This window comes from Rana temporaria, chromosome 13 (genome assembly GCF_905171775.1).
Source record: "Rana temporaria chromosome 13, aRanTem1.1, whole genome shotgun sequence".
NCBI lineage: Eukaryota > Metazoa > Chordata > Amphibia > Anura > Ranidae > Rana > Rana temporaria.
This window is the reverse complement of record NC_053501.1, coordinates 80,294,745-80,311,601: the sequence shown is the minus strand read 5'-3', so window position 1 is coordinate 80,311,601 and position 16,857 is coordinate 80,294,745. Positions and strand designations below refer to the sequence as shown.

General features: G+C 40.7%; 1 protein-coding gene across 20 annotated transcripts in view; it reads right to left on the bottom strand.

Moving 5' to 3' along the window:
• Positions 1-16,857, bottom strand: part of GPHN (gephyrin) — a 780,484-nt gene that overhangs the window by 185,657 nt on the left and 577,970 nt on the right. The window lies entirely within an intron of this gene.

Sequence of the window (16,857 nt, the reverse complement as noted above, 5' to 3'; positions counted from 1 at the left end):
TCAGGGGTTCGCCAAAGCCTCAATTGGTGGTTGCTCCCCCAAAATCTGTCAGAAGGAAAATCCTTCACTCCAGTTACCTTGAAAGTGGTGACCACAGATGCCAGCCTTCTGGGCTGGGGGGCAGTGCTGGAAAAAGCATCTGTCCAGGGGAAGTGGTCCGGGGCTGAAAAGCTCCTACCCATCAACATTCTGGAGATTCAGGCAATTCATTTGGCCCTCAAAGTTTGGTCTTTCAGACTGCAAGGCTAGCCTGTTCGGGTTCAGTCCGACAATGCTACGGCCGTAGCCTATATCAATCACCAAGGAGGCACCAGAAGTCTGGATGCCCAAAAATAGGTAAATCACATCTTGGCCTGGGCAGAAAGGCATATTCCTCGCCTATCTGCAGTCTTCATTCCAGGGGTAGAAAATTGGCAGGCAGATTTTTTAAGCCACCAGCAACTGAGTCCAGGAGAATGGTCTCTACACCCCGACATGTTTCAAATTATGTCAGAAATGGGGAACCCCAGATGTGGACCTGTTGGCTTCCAGGTTCAACGCAAAACTGGACAGCTTTGTGTCAAGAACAAGAGAACCCTATGCTCAAGGCTCAGATGCCCTGACAATCTCATGGGATCAGTATTCCCTGATTTATGTGTTCCCTCCGGTACCGTTCCTCCCACAATTCCTTCAGAGAGTCAAGAAGGAAGGAAAGTCAGTGATTTTGGTCACCCTGGCTTGGCCCAGGAGACCGTGGTATGCAGAAGTCATAAGGATGGCAGTAGGAAGACATTGGGTTCTTCCATTACGCCCAGACCTACTATTGCAAGGTCCAATATTCCATCCTGCTTTACAAAGTCTAAATTTGACGGTTTGGCTGTTGAGACCCACATTCTGAGGAAACATGGGCTTTCAGGGCCAGTCCTATCCACCCTGGTTAATGCTAGGAAGCCGGCCTCCAGGCTAATCTACTACAGAATCTGAAAAACATATGTTTCCTGGTGTGAACCCAGAAAGTGGCATCCTAGGAAGTTTGCCATTAATAGGATTCTTGCCTTTCTTCAGTTGGGCTTAAATACGAAGTAGGCCTTGAGCACTATCAAATGCCAAATCTAGGCTTTGTCTGTGTTTTTTCAAAGAACGCTTGCCTCTCATTTCCTAGTCAGGGCCTTTGTTCAGGGTGCACTGCGGTTGAATCCGCCGATTAAGTCTCCCGTGTGTCCATGGGATTTGAATTTGGTGTTGTCTGTTTTACAGAAGCTACCTTTTGAACCTTTACACCAGGTTTCTCTAAATCTGTTGACACAGAAACAGTTTTTCTTGTAGCCATATCCTCGCATATGAGGGTATCGGAATTGGGGGCTCTTTCGTGCAAGAACCATATATGATTATTCATGAAGACAGGGTGGTGCTGCGGCCTCACACACATTTCTTACCTAAGGTGGTTTCAGGTTTTTATCTGAACCAATATATAGTCCTACCGTCTTTCTTTCCATATCCACAGTCTGTGGAGGAAGAAAGTCTACACTCTTCTACACTGTTGTAAGAGTGGTAAAGGTTTATCTGCAAGCTACGGCTCAGATAAGGAAGATTGATTGTCTATTTATTCTGCCACAAGGCCCAAAGAAGGGCCAGGCAGTGTCAAAATCCACTATTGCAAGGTGGATTCAAAGTCATTATTCAGACCTATGGTTTAGAAAAGAAGATCCTTCATTTTCAGGTGAAAGCGCACTCGACAAGAGCAGTTGGTGCTTCATGGGCAGTGCATCACCAGGCCTCCATGGCTCAGATCTGTAAGGCTGTTACTTGGTCTTCAGTCCATAAATTTACTAAATTCTACCAGGTAGATGTGAGAGGTTTCGAGGATGCCGCCTTCGGGCGTAGTGTGCTGCAGGCAGCAGTATAGATCCCCTGGCTCAATGGCGGTCTTATTCTGATCTGTGTCTCTCTCCCCTCAAATTTAGCATTACTATGGGACATCCCATTAAGTAATTAAGGCTCTGTGTCCCGTGATGTATGATCAAGAAAATAGGATTTTTTAATACAGCTTACCTGTGAAATCCATTTCTTAGGAATACTTTACGGGACACAGAGCTCCCACCCCTCTTCGGAGTTAACGTGGAACACATATTGCTTTGCTACAAAGCTGGGGGAACTCTGCATTTGAGAGGGGGTTATATAGGGGAGGAATTAAATTTGAACTGGGTTTCCCAGTGTCCAATCACCTGTGGTGACTAAATAACCCATTAAGTAATTAAGGCTCTGTGTCCTGTGATGTATTCCCAAGAAAAGGAATTTACAGGTAAGCTGTATTAAAAAATCCTATTTTTTTTTAAAACGTCCCCATCCCTGTGAGCTCGCGCAGCAACGAAAACGCACACACAAGTCACGCTCGCATATGTAAACAGTGTACCTATCACATATGTGAGGTATCACTGCGATTGCCGGAGCGAGAGCAAAAATTCTAGCACCAGAACTCTTCTGTAACTCTAACCTGGTAACCATTCATTTCTTTTAAAGCATTGCCTATGGAGATTTTTAGGTATCGTAGTTTGTCGCCATACCACAAGTGTGCGCAATTTCAAAGCATGACATGTTAGGTATCTAATTACTTGGCTTAATATCTTTCACATTATAGAAAAAATTGGGCTAACTTTACTGTTGAGTTTTTTTTTTAATTCATGAAAGTGTCTTTTTCCCCAAAAAAATGCGTTTGAAAAGACTGCTGCACAAATACAGTGTGACATAAAATATTGCAATGATCACTATTTTATTTTCTAGATTCTCTTTTAAAAATTTTTTTTTTAATGTTTGGGGCTAATTTTCTAGCAAAATATACGGATTTTAACTTGTAAGCAACAAATGTCAGACATAGGCTTAGGTATGAAAGGGTTTTATATTAAGGATTTCCAAGAGTGAGCTATTGTTTTTTTGCTGCTGAATGTGAAGTGTCTGGAAGGGGCATGTTCAGGAAGGCTTTTACTGGATTCTTGTTTAGGTTACAGCCCAGAACAGTATATATATATATATATATATATATATATATATATATATATATACACACACACACACACACACACACAGTACAGACCAAGGGCTAGATTCAGATAGATTTGGGCAGGCGTAGCGTATCTCAGATACACTACGCCGCCGTAAGTTAGAGCAGCAGGTCCTGTATTCACAAAGAAGTTGCGTGGTAACTTACGGCGGCGCAGTGTAACTGGGCCGGCGTAAACCCGCCTAATTCAAAATAGCCTGGTTGGGGGCATGTTCTATGCAAAATACTAGTGACCCCACGTCGTCCGTGGACGTATCCCAGTGCGCATGCTCCAAATGACGTTGGCAAATTGTCAATGCTTTCGACGTGAACGTAAATTACGGCCAGCCCCATTCACGGACGAGTTACGCAAACGATGTAAAATTTGAAAAATTTGACGCGGTTCCGACGTCCATACTAACATTGGCTGCACCATCTTTTGGTGGTTTATCTTTACGCCCGAAAACCCCTTACGTAAACGGCGTATCTTTACTGCGACGGCCGGGCGTACGTACGTTAATAGGCGTATCTAGCCGATTTACATATTCTAGGCATAAATCAGCGTACACGCCCCTAGCGGCCAGCGTAAATATGCAGTTAAGATACGACGGTGTAGGAGACTTACCCCGGTCGTATCTTAGCAACATTTAAGCGTATCTCAGTTTGAGCATACGCTTAAAGTTGCGACCGCGCAGATTCGGACTTACGACGGCGTATCTACTGATAAGCCCGTCGTAAGTCTTTATGAATCTGGCCCCAAAAGTTTGGACACACCTTCTCAATCAAAGAGTTTTCTTTATTTTCATGACTATGAAAAATGAAGATTCACACTGAAGGCATCAAAACTATGAATTAACACATGTGGAATTATACATAACAAAAAAGTGTGAAACAACTGAAAATATATTTAATATTCTAGGTTCTTCAAAGTAGCCACCTTTTGCAGCAGACACATCTCTAGAACTGTTAAGAGGAGACTGTGTGAATCAGGCCTTCATGGTAGAATATCTGCTAGGAAACCACTGCTAAAGAAAGGCAACAAGCAGAAGAGACTTGTTTGGGCTAAAGAAAACACGGAATGGACATTAGACCAGTGGGAATCTGTGCTTTGGTCTGATGAGTCCAAACTTGAGATCTTTGGTTCCAAACCTTGTGTCTTTGTGCGATGCAGAAAAGGTGAACGGATGGACTCTACATGCCTGGTTCCTACTGTGAAGCATGGAGGAGGTGGTGTGATGGTGTGGGGGTGCTTTGCTGGTGACACTGTTGGGGATTTAATCAAAATTGAAGGCATACTGAACCAGCATGGCTACCACAGCATCTTGCAGTGGCATGCTATTCCATCCGGTTTGCGTTTAGTTGGACCATCATTTATTTTTCAACAGGACAATGACCCCAAACACACCTCCAGGCTGTGTAAGGGCTATTTGACCAAGAAGGAGTGTGATGGGGTGCTGTGCCAGGTGACTACCTCTTGAAGCTCATCAAGAGAATGCCAAGAGTGTGCCAAGCAGTAATCAAAGCAAAAGGTGGCTACTTTGAATAACCTGGAAAATGAAATATATTTTCAGTTGTTTCACACTTTTTTGTTATGTATAATTCCACATGTGTTAATTCATTGTTTTGATGCCTTTAGTGTGAATCTACAATTTTCATAGTCATGCAAATAAAGAAAACTCTTTGAATGAGAAGGTGTGTCCAAACTTTTGGACTGTACTGTATATTTTGAGGTAAAGACTCAAAACTCACAACCTGCGAGCCCTGGGGCATGTCCAACAGATATTTAGCAATGTGCCTTCCTGTCCACAGGTGTAGAAACATAATGGTGAGTTTTCGGGTACGAATTTTGCAATTCTGGAAGGTGTAAGCCATTAGGAAAAAATACTTTATACAAGTTACCAAAGGCCAAGATGTTAAATTAGCCATAGAAGTCCATATGCCCAGCCAATTCTCTGCCGATAGAAATTTAGGAAGTACCTCCTCCCATCAGAGCATAAAATGTGTTTTTCAAAAAGATTTGGAGGGTCAAATAAAGACTTGTATTAAGGAAATAGGGATAGGAGTTAGAACAAGGGGAGTAGGAGTCCACTGCAACAAGGAAAGAAAGAGAATGTTGGAATTGTATATATTGATAAAACTCAGAGTCGGGGGGCTATATGTGTCTCTTGAAAATATTTGTTTCGAGAGAAACACCAAAATGACAAGAATTACTTTGACCTCTTATAATGTAAAAGGGTTAAATAACCCAGAGAAACGATCTAAATTGTTGGCAGAGCTATGGAGATTAAAGGCGCACGTAGTATTCCTCCAGGAGACATATTTCAGAAAAAATAAAATCCCAAAATTAGGAAACTACAGATTCCCAACTGTGTACCATAGTTCCTCACCGACAACAAAGACAAATGGGGTATCAATTATTTTTTCAAAAATGATTTCATGGAAAGAATCAAATATAATTCAGGATGAGGAAGGACACCTACTTATTGTAAAAGGACATATAAATGATCAGAAGGTGACTTTGGTAAATGTATACCTACCTAATCAAGGACAGATTGCAGCTTTGGAGAAATATATAAACATGGTACATCAACATATGGAAGGTATTGTAATAATGGCAGGGGATCTGAACATGGCTTTAGATCCTATTTTAGACACATCTAAGGGAACCTCGCATATAGCGTATAGCAAATTAAGTAAAGCAAACAGACTGCTACAAGAGATACAGGTGGTAGATAGTTGGAGGACCACACATACCCATGAGAGAGATTACACTTTTTTTTCCACAAAACATAAAACATATTCTAGAATAGATTATAAATTTATATCTCAAAATTTCTTACAGGGTATAGTGGAGGCCTCCATTGGCTCATTTTCAATATCAGATCATTCACCAACAAACTGCACATTGGAATGGGGGGAACCCGTAGGACGCGAGTGGCACTGGAAAATGAACGAATCCTTCTTAAAAGACCCAGAATACGAGGGAAAGATAGCACAGGAATTGGAGATGTTCTTTTCTAATAATGAGGTAGGAGAGGTTACCCCAACCTGCATTTGGGAAACACATAAGTGTTTCATTAGAGGAATCCTAATATCATTGGGAACACGTAGGAAACGCCAGATAGGAGCACAGATCGAAGCGTTATTGGGAGAAATCCGTAGACTGGAAAAAATACATAAAAAATCATTGGCAATACAGATAGAGGAGAAATTGAGTTAGGCGCGGGATGAATTGAACTTGTTATTAACGGACAAAGCAAAAGCCTCATTAAGACGATGTAAACAAGCTTTTTATGAATATGGCAATAAGCCAAGCAGGATGTTAGCGAGAGCACTAAGAGAAACGAGGGCCCAAAACCATATAGAGGGTATTAAAACAACAGGCGACAAGATAGTTAAGTCCTCACAAAATATTGCAAAAGTATTTAGAAACTATTATATGAGCCTATATCAATTAAAAGAGGAGCAGAATACAGTAAATACTTTGATGCGTGAGGAAAAGTCAAAAGAATACATAGAGAGGTCAGGAATTCCGAAACTATCAGAGGAAATTGGGAGAAGTATAGAAGGGCCGATTACAGCAGAAGAATTTATAAATACCCTTAAATTGCTAAAACCAGGTAAAGCTCCTGGCCCGGACGGATTTACCCTTTTATACTATAAGATCTACGCAGAAAAATTGATGGCAAGATTTTTAGATGCATTTAATTCGATACGAGAAGGACAGGGGATGCCGGAAGAAGCCCTTATGGCACACATAGCGGTCATACCTAAGGAGGGGAAAGACCCAGCACAGTGCTCAAATTATTGCCCAATATCACCATTAAATGTAGACCTGAAGATCTTTACAAAAATTTTAGCAAATAGATTATTACCATATATCCATGGCCTGATACATCAGGATCAGGTTGGATTTACTCCAGGAAGGGAAGGTAGAGAAAATACGCAGCGAGTGATAAATGCGATTCACCTCTCGCAGTCATATAAAAAAACCCTAGTACTGGTATCTACCGACGCTGAAAAAGCGTTCGATAGGGTGGATTGGAAGTTTTTAAAAACAATCATACAACATATAGGACTGCGAGAGGGGATGCAAAGATGGATTATGAGTTTATACTCCCAACCGAAAGCGAGAATAAAGATAAATGAAATTATGTCGGATCCCTTTCGATATACGCAATGGGACACGGCAAGGGTGCCTTTTATCACCAATTATTTTTATTTTGACGTTGGAACCTATTTTAAGGACAATAAGGTTAAATACAGATATTAGAGGCATCCGTGTAAAAGGGGAGGAGCATAAACTCGCAGCATTCGCGGACGATCTGATGTTATTTTTAACTGATCCGGCATTATCTCTTCCCCCACTGTTGTCCGAGATCGATAAATATGGCGCACTTTCAAATTTTAAAGTGAACTATGACAAGTCGGAGGCAATGGGGGTGGAGATGAGCATGGTACAACAACAACAATTAACCACTTTTTTCTCATTTAAATGGACAAACTCACATATAGGATATCTGGGGACTAAAATTCTGAAGAAGTTAAACAGAATTCTAGAGTTAAATTTGGCAAGGCAAATCAAACGGGACCTGCAGAAATGGGATAAAGATGTTGTTACCTGGTTTGGCAGGGTCAATATCATAAAGATGAATGCTATGCCGAGGCTACTATATTTATTACAGACACTTCCAACCAAAATTCCTCAGGGATTTTTGAAAGAAATCAGAGCGAAGTTTACGGGATTCATATGGGCAGGGAAACCAGCCAGAGTTAGGAGAGAAATCTTAACGCTACCAAAGTAAAAGGGGGGGGGGGTGGGATTCCCGGACCCACTCGCGTACTATGAGGCAGTACATTTATCAAGAGCATTAGATTGGTACGTTACACCGAAGGATAAACCATGGATCCTTTTAGAACAGGCAATGTCGGAACTACCACTAGAAGGCCTAATTTGGCTCTCTAAATCCGTTTTACCACAGACAGTTAAAAGACACCCAACGATAGGGACGACAATTAGCGTGGTTAAAAAAACATTCAGAAACCCAAATAGCGAAACGGAAGCGAATCCGATGACACCAATCTTAGGGAACCCGGCGTTTGTACCTGACGTCCTCAGGATTCTGAGCCGCTGCGTGCCCCCAGGGGCGCGCATCGCGGCGATCGTTGTTGCATGGTGTCAGTCTGACACCCCGCAACACCAATCTCGGTACGGAGGCTCTTTACCATGTGATCAGCCATGTCCAACCACGGCTGATCACGATGTAAACAGGAAGAGCCGTTGATGGCTCTTCCTCACTCGCGTCTGACAGACCCGAGTAGAGGAGAGCCGATCGGCGGCTCTCCTGACAGGGGGGGTTCGCGTTGATTGTTTATCAGCGCAGCCCCCCCTCAGATCGCCACACGACCACCAGGGAAGCCCACCCTGGACTACCAGGGAAGGGCAAACAAAAAAAAAAGTTTGAAAAAAAAAGCATTAAAAAATAAAAAAGATGCCAATCAGTGCCCACAAATGGGCACTGACTGGCAACATGGGTAAATCAGTGCCGCCCCACAGTGTCCATCAGTGCCACCCCACAGTGTCCATCAGTGCCACCCCACAGTGTCCATCAGTGACACCCCACAGTGTCCATCAGTGACACCCCACAGTGCCGATCATGAGTGCCCATCAGTGCCGCCCATGAGTGCCCATCAGTGCCGCCCATCAGTGCCGCCTATGTGTGCCCATCAGTGCTGCCTATGTGTGCCCAACAGTGCCGCATACCAGCGCCGCCAATCAGTGCCACCTCATCTGTGCCCGTCAGTACTACCTCATCGATGTCCATCAGTGCCATCTCATCAGTGCCGCCATATCAGTGCCCGTAATTGAATGAGAAAACGTACTTATTTACAAAAAAATTTACAGAAAAAAATAAAAACTTATTTTTTTTTCAAAAATTTCAGTCTTTTTTTAGTTGTTGCACAAAAAAAAATATCGCAGAGGTGATCAAATACCACCAAAAGAAAGCTCTATTTGTGGGGAAAAAAAGACGCCAATTTTGTTTGGGTACAGTGTAGCATGACCGCGCAATTGCCATTCAAAATTGGCTTGGGCGGGAAGGTGCGTAAGTGCCTGGTATGGAAGTGGTTAATGTCCCATAGTCCATGAATAATAAGTATCCACAATTGTTTTTTAACCAGGTTCATGAGATTAATGTTGTGTTGATGAATAAGATGTATAATAAAAACCTACTGTCAACTTGCTAAAGATGCCTGTTATTGTCACATTAAGGTTTCCTTAAGTTGTGGGAGTGCTTAATAAGAAATTGCAAAGGACTTAACATAGGGAAATGTGCATGTATTGCAGAGATAATAAATATTTTTTTCCCAGACATACGGGTATATTTTAGGAAGGAATGAATGAAACCGAGTACCAGAACACTTTGGAATTACACATCAGGAAATAAACAGTACATTAAAAAAAAGCCAACGTCTTTCAACACTTATTTAAGTAATACCCACTGGAGAATTTTTAGGAACCCAAAAGAATTTTGTCAATGATGAGTGAGGGAAGAAGCATTACCAAACAAATGTTAGACTTGGAGCTATGGCCGCAAAGTGAATAAAGCAATTATGTGAGACTGGTATCCAGATGTTGAAAAGTTTTAGGGTAATTTGTCAAAACATCTGTATTCACTTACCATTAATAGTTAACTGGTTGCCGACCAGCCGCCGCAGTTCTACGGCGGCAGGTCGGGTCCCCTGCGCGAGAGCCCGTAGCTATACGTCGGCTCTCGACACAGCCACTAGGGGCGCGCGATCGCTCGTTACAGAGCGAGGACCGGGAGCTGTGTGTGTAAACACACAGCTCCCGGTCCCGTCAGGGAGAGAAATGAAGATCAGTCATTTCCCCTAGTGAGTCCACCCCCCTACAGTTAGAACACACCCAGGGAACATACTTAACCCCTTCCCAGCCCCCTAGTGTTAACCCCTTCACTGCCAGTGGCCTTTTTATAGTAATCTAATGCATTTTTATAGCACTGATCGCTATAAAAATGCCAATGGTCCCAAAAATGTGTCAAAAGTGTCCGAAGTGTCCGCCATAATGTCGCAGTACCAAAAAAAAACGCTGATCGCCGCCATTACTAGTAATAAAAAAATATTAATAAAAATGCCATAAAAATACCCCCTATTTTGTAAACGCTCTAACTTTTGCGCAAACCAAATGCTTATTGCGTTTTTTTTACGAAAAATATGTAGAAGAATACCTATCGGCCTAAATTGAGGAAAAACATTTTTTTTTATATATTTTTGGGGGATATTTATTATAGCAAAAAGTAAAAAATATTATTTTTTTTCAAAATTGTCGCTCTATTTTTGTTTATAGCGCAAAAACTAAAAACCGCAGAGGTGATCAAATACCACCAAAAGAAAGCTCTATTTGTGGAGAAACAAGAGCGCCAATTTTGTTTGGGAGCCACGTCGCACGACCGCGCAATTGTTAGTTAAAGCGACGCAGTGCCAAATCGCAAAAAGTGCTCTGGTCTTTGACCAGCAATATGATCTGGGGGTTAAGTGGTTGAGTCAAACAAGTGAGCATAAAAAAAATCCATCATTTACAAATTTTCAAAAGAGGAGACCATTTTCAATTATAAAATGGGGCATTTAGCTTACACTGTATAAACACTACCTTTAAAAAGATAGTAGTGCAATATATTAGTTGAGTGTGGTGTATACAAGTATCTTGAAGTGTTTTCCTAAAAGTAATGGGTTTTCCTATTCTTGATGGGAAATATGTTAGAGATGTGGCCTCAGAAAAGAGGCAGGTATAAAGCAATGGACTAGTTACCGCTAGTCCCCTTGGTGATTATGTTTCTGTTTGGTGGCAGCCATCTTAGTAGAGGTAGAACTTTGCTTTCTTATGTCAAAACTTGCCCCCCGATGTTTGGTGATGTGATGACTGATGGAGGAACAATCAAGCAGCAGCGGCAGCAGAAGAAATAAAAAGATTCAGAAAGCACAGATCCACAAAATGAATGAGGACGCAACAAGAAGATTCTCCCACAACAGCAGAGTAAGCAGGAAAATGGTTACATTCCCAAATCTCATTTGGTCTCAGGTATATGTTGCCTTAGAATCTCATATTACAGATGTACAAATATAAGAGAGTAAACTAACTTGAAGTATACCGACATTAATCAGGGTACTGCTTAGGCACAATTAACCTTTATAGATGTTCCTACTAAGATAGCAAATGTTAAGATTGTTGACTACAGTAAACAATTATCTTTTGTGACAGGATCCCCGCAGTCCTGTGTTCCACACTGGTTGGCCTGTCTCTAATTGCATGTCTGCTGATTTGAGAGGAATTCTGCAATGTACCTATAAGCTTTGCTGCCCTCTTCAGAAAGGGGAGATCCTTAGACCAAATAGCTTTAGCAAAGACAAAAAAGGGCGCACTGGCCTAGGGCCCTGCCATACAAATAATTTATTATAAATAATATAACTCCAAGGTGTACAACTTCAGGCATAAAAATATAAATCCATGCAGAAGCCAATCTGCAATAGTGTGGCTTACACGTTTCAAGGGCAGTGCCATCTTCATCAGTGATAAACCAAGACACCCTAACTGCAGTATATAAATAGTAAATGTGGAAAATATAATTTAATGTAAGACCCACCCCTAAAAAGAGGAGGGATCATGGTGCCCAACACATCCAAACAGAAGCACAAAAAGCATTAAACATTGGAGTTTTAATATAATAATACATCATTTTATGGTAATACACTAGGGCGTGCACCCTCTCTTTTTGTCTTTTCAAAGTTTCACCATGTGCCTAACTACCTGCAATTGCCTGTATCTGATTATCTGTGAATCCACCCTATGCCTGTTTTCTGGTCCATGTTTCTGTGTGCTGCCTGGACCAAACCTTAAACAGTTTACTGACCTCTCTGCCTGCTGCCTGGACTGAGCATTTGCTTGTTTGGTGACCATGCCCCTGCCATCTACTTGTACTGTCCTCTCTGTACTTCCTTCTGGCTATGCTCCTGTAAAAGGTACTATCACTGCCATCCTCTTATTTTGTGCCACAGAGACTTTTTATCCTATCTTTGCTTGGTCACCTTTGCTACCAGCTCATGGAACATAGCATCATATAGTAGGTTCTGGGGGAACCAAGCACTGGCAGGCCATCTTGTTGTAGGGGAATGGGGGTCTGCAATATGTGAAGATACAATCACCAAGCATTACAACAACAAGCTGGTTCCTTATTGTTACATCATGCTTCAAGCTGGATTTTCTTTCAACAGTAACAGTTGTGCTTATTTTAAAATACATTGCAATGTTACATGCACAACACTGATTATCATGTAACTATAAGTTTCATATATGGTGTTTACAGAAGATGGTTGGAGAAGAAAGAGCTGGGCTTTATTTATGACAAACTAAAAGATAAAAGCAAAGGTTCGAAACCCCGTAGTGATATATATATATATATATATATATATATATATATATATATATATATTTTTTTTTTTTTTTAATTAAATAGCAATCACAAAAGGAACACTCTATGGGCCTGGTGATGACCAAATCAGCAGAGAATTGTCCACAAAAACCCAACCTTGGCCACCGACATGGAGATGGGCTAGAGTGGACACACCTCAGATGGTAGGAAACGATTTCAGCGGCTTCTACAATCCTAGGAATGCGATTCCTAACATCGGACATGTTTTAGCTCTATCATCCCCATGCAGGTGGCAAAGGCTGGGGTTTGTGAACACTGTCCTACTGATTCAGTTGTCACCAGACCCATCCACCCATACAGTGCCATTTAATTTTCAATAAATATTTATATTTTATACATGGGGTTTTGCATCTTTGTTTTTATCATTTAGTTTGTCTTATACGGAGCACCCAATCTGGTTTCAAAGACTGCATCTTCATAGTTAGAGTAGCTGTCACTTATTTGCTTATTGGGCTACCCATGCTCAGTATTTAACATTATTGCCTTTCCATGTAATTACTAAGATGGATGGTAGTGTATGTAAATAGGACAAAAAAGGCAAAAAAGTGCAGTGCAAACTATAGTCAATTATTACATGTGAAAGATGAGTAAACTAGTGACGTAAACTCAATATACAAAACAAAAAAAAATGTCCATTAGTGAAAATTCTAATTAAAGAATGTCCTTGAAAATGAAAAAAGTCCAATATAAAATATCCAAAATAATTTGTGACAATCAATTGAATCATAACTGTAAATCAAACGTTTTTGATGTAATGTACCCGGGACAAGTTCAGGCTCACTGTACTGTTTCCAAGTATATATATCTGTTTGATGATATTGCTTTGTCCAATACTTATATCAGACTATTTCTAGCGCACTATCCTTCTTTTACTGTACAAACACAACCTCCAGAAAGATGTTCAGGATGGTGGATGTCAGAAGGTTTAATTAAAACAGGCAATCAGCCCAAACATTCAATTCATAAAAAAGAAGGAAGGCATGTAGCGTAATTCCGTTAAGAATAAGATGAATATTTAATAAATAAAACAGGTGAATTACACTCACATTTCTGTAGTAAAAAAGCGCTTTTAAAAATAAAGTGACAGTGGTACCAGCATAGCTTCCCACCGTGTTTCATTTCATAAGACATCCTCTGGGGTGCTGATCCACTGTGGTCACTGTATATTTATAGATAATAGGTACCCCCATACCGAACAGAAGCTCTGTCTGATAAGCTGTGCATTTCTGAGGTCACTTCTGGTTTCGGCCAAGGTGGAGAGGCCGCGTGCAACTCAGGCCTCGTTCTGGCAAACCGGAAGTGGAAGTGACGTAAAAGCCAAGCTAAACAGCCTCTGATAACCAACAAAATGGTGGCGCTGTTTATGAGACATAGCCCTCGGAAAAGGTTTCCGGAATCATCGGCAGAGACGGAAAGGCAAACTGCGCTTCACGGCATTTATTCTAAACCTTTGTAGCATCTAGGTCAAGAAATTGTATACGTATCTTAGATCAGTGTTTCTCAACTCCAGTCCTCGGGGCGCACCAACAGGTCATGTTTTCAGGATTTCCCTCAGATCAAACTGCTGTGGTAATTACTAAGGCAGTGAAACTGATAAAATCACCTGTGCACAATAATGGAAAGCCTGAAAACAAGCCCTGTTGGTGCGCCCCGAGGACTGGAGTTGAGAAACACTGTCTTAGATAGTCAACAGCCTCTCCTAGATGTTAGGGGGTATATAGAGAGTGTTAAATATATTTTTAAAAATTTAAATAGGACGTGCAATATCACAGATCATTTTTAATCTTTGAAACTTTCCTTGAGCATCAACAGGATCTGTTAATAACAGATATTTCTACTGATGTTGTGCACTGCACATTTTGCTTTTGTGGTAACAATTTTTTAAACAATGCTTTTTTTAATTTATTTTTTGTGGTTTCCAGAACAGGTACACATTTTTAAACATAGGAATTGAAGCTAGGCAAGAGCAATTATAATATAATGAAGTGTATACTGTAATACTGAATAAAGAAATATTAAAAACTTCAGGAAAAGATTAAAGACGTATTCATACCTATGCAATATAACACGCTGCTCTGTGTGGTGAATTGCCATTTTTTGTGAATACCGCTGGAGTCTGATCACCCCAATCTTATACTGGATTCCATCAAAGAATGTTCCATGGGAGAAGAGAGTGTTTGGAAAGGACGATCATACACCTGACACCCATCACCATAATCAAAAATGGAGGCTTACCGGAAAGCCAACGACCCCTCTTAACTCAGAGAGGTCACATAGCGCTTTGTTGGATCTCCGATCCACTGAGAAAGAAATCCGGACATCCTCTCCTATGGCTGTGGATGGTATACACCAGGAGGTTCACAGCAACTCAGGATACAGGATGCAGTATTAGGGAGCCTCAATAGAGTGTTTAGGAGACAAAAGGACTCCACATAGTGTGATACTGTCTAAAAATCCGGTTTATTAAACAGTAAACTTACATATACTGTAAGTCCAAGCTTATGTCACACTCAACAGATCAGACAGATAAATTCCTTGTGAGTTGCAGAGATCGTACAGGCGCAGCAGCATGCATACGTAACTATCCAGACGATCATCAGGGGTACCAGAATTTTTTTGACTGAACAGGTGAAATAGTGTACAAGTCTTATTTCAGCAGAATAGGTAAATGCAAGAACTTTTCAAGTCATCGTTACCCTAAGGTTTCACATACATTTTACATTTCACCTTGCACTTGATTAAAAAAAACAACCATTTCTTAAAAATAAATTATGGCAACATAAAATGTGTGTGTTCTCTTTTAAGTAAGACTGTCTTTTTATACCATTCGGCAAATTTCTAATTGTAAGGGCCTTTTACTATTTTGTGTTTCTTTTCATTTGACAAACAAGTAGGTTTTTGCAGCACATCCCCTACTGGGTTCTGTTTTGTCTTTGTACAACTACAACCCATTTTATTATGCCCCAACAGGCACACATTTTTTTGATTATTATGACTAAATTAAAGGTCACATCACAGAATTTAATCATGCAGATATTCTGAAAAATCCTTAGGGTTCTGAAACGTGTTACCAGTACTTTATATCTCCCAACACATAAATGCCCAGAAACAAATTACACCAGAAGGCTAATAAAGCAGAACTATATTTAAAAAAATATATATATATATATATATATATATATATATATATATATATATATATATATATATATATATATTCTCCAATAATCCTTACATGTATTTTTAAAAGCTACATCAATCTGTCAGATGGTGGATATAAAAATTTATTAAAATTGTAAATTTGCCAAAAGGTATGGACAAAATCTGGCTAGCTAATACTACTTGTGATTAATCAGTCGCAATACATGTATGATGCCTGATAATTAAATTTTTGAACAAAATGGGTGTTCAGGCCAAAATATTAATATGCATAATACACTTGTTCACACAGACTAAAGTACAGTCATTCTTGATTAGCATAATTAATAATTCCAAGGGATTCTTACAATTTACTCTTAAAGTGGGTAAAAGAAAAAGCATTGCTCTAAAAAGGAGCCTTCTACATGCTTCTTCTACAGATTGATCTCATCAATAAACTGGCTGGCCTATAATACGGCTTTTATCTGTAGGCACTGTAAATATCTCCTAAACCTCTACGGTTTAGGAGATATTCGCCATATACGCCGGCATAATCTGTGCATGCGCACTGAAGAAAGGGCATGATCCATGCCATTTCTATAGTGCTTGTACCGTTACCCTCAGCTCCTGCGTGCATGCGCAGGAGTGATGTCACACGACTCCGGCCAATAGCAGAGCTGGAGTCCACAACCCCGGAAGGAAGAGGGGTTGAAGATAGATGCGATTACACAACGGGGACAGCGCCGACATTGCAGGCTTTTTCTGCAGGTAAGTGGCACATAATGGGCTCAATATGTTTTCCCATTTTTTGTGTGGTAAAATTAGGTGCCTCGGCTTATAATTGGGTTGGCTTATATTCGAGTATATACGGTAATAGCAGAAATCTCTTGACCTAACACATAAGTGAATAAAGTTCTTTAGGGTCTGTGTAGGCAGGCTTTTCACATCACTCCCCATGAAGTCAACAGGAGTGCATAAACAGCTTGAAATGGGTTTAGTCAGGTTAAAATGAGGTCAAATGTATGTTAGGAGATCAGTGCAGGCTAAACGCATCTGCCAGTGAACTCTGAAAGATCTCAGAAATGTCTCAAACTGATCTGAAATGCAAAAAAGCAAACTGCATATGTCCATTGACACAAGCCCACAAAGCCTGCTGATACAGGGCTTTAGAGAGCTTCCTGAAGGTTTGTGCACACA